Below are 4844 nucleotides of genomic sequence, written 5' to 3' on the forward strand. Positions count from 1 at the left end.
CCCCTGCATCGGCAGGCGGACTCTCGACCACTGCGCCACCAGGGAAGCCCAGGAGCCATGGCTTTTGGTGGTGGAATCTACTCACTACTGCCAAACCAAGGTCAGGCAGGCAGGTGAACACCCCCTCTTTCTCCTCCGGCCCTTGAGTCTCCTGCCGGAGGCCAGGGGAGCCCAGCTGTTGCAGTCTCCTGGGGGCACAGAGAAGCATGAACAAAGTTTAGAAGCAGGCCTGGAGGGGCAAACAGAGACGATCCAGTACATCCTCTCTGAAAACGTTTCCTCATCCAAAAAAGGAGGAAACCATATCTGTCCTGCTAACTTCCAAGGAGGCTGTGAGGATCGGGCAGGCGGAGGACTGGGGCACTTCTGAAGTCCCGTTCTGCTCTCGGAGCCTAGGACTCTCAGCAAATAAAACCACTAGAAGGAAGGACTGAGAAGGGCACCTGGGACAGAAAAGTCTGTGGAAGCTCACAGAGCCAGTCTGGAGACTCAGAGTTCAAACTTGAGTTTAAATTTAAGTGGCCACCACAGTTGGCACCAACTTCCTCAGGAGACAATGGGTATATGTAAAAGGAGTAGTTAAAAGGCCCAGGTTCAAATTCTGGTTTTGCCACTTACTAGATAAGGAACAGTACTAAAGTAAGACACTATCCTGAACTGTAAAAATGGGAATAAACTCTCACAGTCTTGATATGAAGATTAAATTCAAAGAGATGATATGTCACAATGCCTGGCATACAGTTTGTTCTCATTAAATAGGAGCTCTTCCCTTTCCTTTCTTAGGGACACAGGACATGGAAGAAAATGGCACAGACTTAGTGTGAAATGGTGAAAATAAAAATGAAAAAGCAAGTGAGCTCAGCTTGTCTCAGGAAATGGGTTGCCTATGAAACCACTCCCCCTAAAGGAGGGCTGGGGAAGGTCTGAAAGAGCCCCCAAAATGCTTTAAGACAGGTAATATGAGACCATAGAGTGACCCAACATGAATGTCCAGAGATGACTCGGCCTCAGGGCAGAACGTGGTCCAAAGCACATACCAGCCAAAGTTCCAGGTCCTCCGGCAGCTGGCTCATCAAGTCTTGGTGAACACACACTCCTTCAAAGGGCATCCTGCGGCTTCCAGGTGCCCTGGTGGTTGGGATAGGCATTTAGGATAAACCCCTGGGTGTGTGCTCTCTCTGCGTGAGGGGCCAGCTCCTCGTTAGTTGCATGAGGGACGTGAATCGGGTACTGGGGAAGCACGCCTGGATGCAGAGCCAGCAGTTCTGGGTGCAGCTCCCACTGTGCCACTAGTTGCGGCTTCTCCCTGAGTCTCTTTTTCTCAGAAACAGCAGAACAGGAGTGATGATAATCTCCACTTCACAGAGTGTCCATGATGACTGTGAAAGAGTGCATGGAATGTGGAAAAGTACTCACCCAAGGGTGCGGAAGATCAAGGGGGGGTGTCCCGAGTTCTCTGCTCTCCTCTAGGTGGAAGTGCCCAGTGGGGAAATGACACTCCCCATCAAAGGCAGAGGGCGGGCTAACTCTTTCCTGCCTCAGGGCAGGAGGGAGTTTATGCTGATTGGTATGGAGAACAGACATCCAGGCCCCAGAACTCTGAGTACCAAGGTCACAGGGAGAGAAGTCATTTGGGGATTTGGGGTGGTACTAGTAGGGCACACCAATTAGACAGAAGTAACCTCCAAGAGAGCTAATTCACCAAGACTGTGCTCGCAGCCAACTGAACCACTGTAGATGCTGTGAATTCCCTGCAGCTCCATGGAAGGGGCATCCGGTGAAACTCGGCAGTGAGCTCCCGGTCAGGGAATACAGAAGCTGGAATGAGAGGACTCCTGCCTGAGTCAGGGCAGAGATAACTCCCCCGGTAACTCTCAGCCCTCCCCTGACCCATGGTGTACAAACTGGGTAAGGTTCTCATTGTAGAGTGTGGGATCAGTCATTCCCAGCAAACCCTTCTGTTATGCTCGCAAGAGCTCCAGGTGATTGGTGATGCAGGAAGCCAACCTAGGTAGACTCTGTCTATAAGCTTAGTGATTCTAGTTCTCAGGATAGGCCAACTGAAGAAGATCCCCAATTCCCAGTCTTTGTTGGAAAAAAATGATCTCTTAGGCAGACTGGCTTCTCTCTGGATGTGCTTCCTGGGACACCAGCTCCCAGAACAATTCCTGGCCCCTCACCAGCACTCAGTGAATGATCACGCTTTCATTCCCCCATGGGATGTACTGCCATCCAGACCCAAGAAAACAACACTCATGGTCTAATATTTGTACCCAGCCTATTGGAGGACTTCTGGAAGCAGTCTGCGACCAATGCCCTAGAAAGAACCGAGACCCCAGGCCCCAGCACATCTTAAAGGAGAGAAAGCCAAGCATCCCAGGCCCAGAATCTCCAGCTGTCTGGACCCAGTTAACAAGGCAGACAGCTTTTGCTGCAGTCCCTGAGCATCACAGCTCCTCCAGATGCTAGGCTGGGCTCTGGGGGTTCAGAAAGGCATAAGACACATTTTTTTCCCCTCAAAATGGCTGTTCTCGGGCTTGTAAATAGGTCTGAGTGACAGGGAAGAGAAGGTACGGAGTAGGGGTAAGTGATGAAAGGAGGACAGGGGTTGGGTCGTGAAAGACCTTGAATGTCAAGCTAAGGGACTGTCTTTGTCCCGCATTCCGGAGAGAGAGAGGGTCTCCAAGTTTCTCTAAGCTCAGAAGTGATAAGATCAGGTGTGACCATGCAAGGAGAGGCAAAGAGGGGCCCTGCCTGTTCCCTGGGCTCACAGCCTGGCCACCAGAGCAGTGCCGATAGGCATGTCAGCTTCCCTGGCCCACAGAGTCCAGGTGCCAGGTGGCTTCATCCCTGCTCTCTTGCTCACTTTACCCCCAGGCTCCTTATGCTTCTTGCCAGCATGATCAGAGGATTTGGATGGTCTTGTTAAGGCCCAGAAATCTTCAGACTTCACAGTGTAATATAAATGTTAGAGCACTGGCTTGGAGACAGGCAGGTTGGGTTCTAGAACCAAATTTCCTTTCTGAATGACTCTGAACGGGACATGACCACTCTCTGAGCTGGGTTCTGTTACTGGAGAACAGCTTTGCTCATTGCTGGGGGGGGAGGGGGTGTGCGATGAGATCTTGTGTGTCAAGGCAGCTTGTGTGCCCTGAACACCCAGAATGAGGTCAATCAATGCTTGCCGAACATGAACCTAGCAGCTCAGGCTGGGAGCTCTTCGGGAGGAAGTCTAGCCAGGCCCAGCCCAGCAGGAAAAAAGTTCCCTAACTGGGAGAATTCTGGGGATCACCAGTATTCTGAGACCATATCAGGCAGTGCTCTGACCCCTCCACTGTCCCCAGGGTGGGAGAGGCTGGGGCTCTGCTCCAAGTGTTTATAGGCTATTAATAGTTCGTAGCAGCAGGGCTGCAGGCCACTGTCCAAGGGACTTCTCTTTTCCCCGCTGCTCTCAGCTACTCTGCTCTTTAAACCACTTAGAAAGAGTTGTATTATTTGGGAGAGGTGGTGAGGGAGAGGGCATGAAATCCTTCCTAGAGAAGACCACCACTTTCCCCCCAATTTTTGTTTCCCAACAAATATCTATATATTTCATCTCTCTATATTTTTCTATATATTTCTAGTAAGGTAAATGAAAGTCTTCCTTTTCTGCTCTTTGAGGCTTTTCTTAGATTTTGTATAAAGAGGAGTTCACACTGTAAAGCACTTTGACATTTTTTCATTTAATCCTTATCCTGAGGTAGCGGCTCCTTATATCCCCATTTTGTAGGTAAGAAAACTGAGGTTCTGAGAGCTTATGGGATTCAGCAAGAGCTGCAGAGCTGGCAATGGAACCTCCAGGATCAAGGTCAGTATTTCTTCCTCCAAGTCTGGCACTCTTTCTAGTGCCCCCGCCCACCCTCCCTTGTTTCCCTAAGGAACTCCCTCCAATGGCTTTTCAGAGTTTCTCTCTGAAGAGCACAGGAGCAAAGAATTCAGAGTTTGAAAGGACCTGCTGCATTTCCCACACAAGGCAGGAACCCCTCCCACAGTGTTCCTGGCAGATGGACATCCTGTTTCTGGGAAGGGGAAGGGAGCAGAACCCACATTAACAAACCCGTGAAGGAGTGTGTATCACATACGTCGCCTTCAACTAGAGAAAGCGTAAGTTCTGACTTGACTGGCCTAAATCACAAGGAAACTTCATCTATTGTATGTAACAAGAATTCCGGGGCTGGTTAATTCCGTGGCTTTGTGATGTCATCAAGGACACAGGTTCTTTCTGGGGTTCAGTGCTGCCATCCTCAGGGGTCAGTGTTTCTCCATATGGGCCTGAGACGGCTGCCTCCGTTCCAGACCTCACAGGCAGACTCAAGGAAAGCCAGTGGAAACAGAACAGGATTCATTTCCCCCTGTGTGTCTTCTTCCTCTTTTTTAAAGCAAAAACACCTTTCCTGGCAACCCTTGGTGATGTTCTCGCATGTCTCCTCGGCCAGGACTGAGCCTCATGGCCACCCTTAAAACAATCTCAGGCAAAGGGAGTGAGATCACCAGGGTGACTGGCCTGAAATCATGAATATTTATTATGTCTCCCTGAGTCATGGAGAGGGAGCATGGAGCCCTGAATACAATCAGGATTCTGCCAGCAAGGGAAAAGGGGAGAATGGTTTGGGTGGAGCTGACCAACTATCTTTGGTGCTGGTAAATGCTATTTTCTCTGGCTTTAGGTGAAAAAAACAAAAAAAAATGACATTGAGAAGAACTCAATGACTTGAATCCTTGTCTGTTGGATTTTACCCAGCCTCTCACTCACTTCTGTAACCCCAAGCGTATCCAGAACAATGCTTTTCAGATGGGTGGTACTC

This window comes from Lipotes vexillifer, unplaced genomic scaffold, assembly GCF_000442215.2.
Source record: "Lipotes vexillifer unplaced genomic scaffold, Lipotes_vexillifer_v1.1 scaffold6, whole genome shotgun sequence".
Taxonomy (NCBI): Eukaryota; Metazoa; Chordata; class Mammalia; order Artiodactyla; family Lipotidae; genus Lipotes; species Lipotes vexillifer.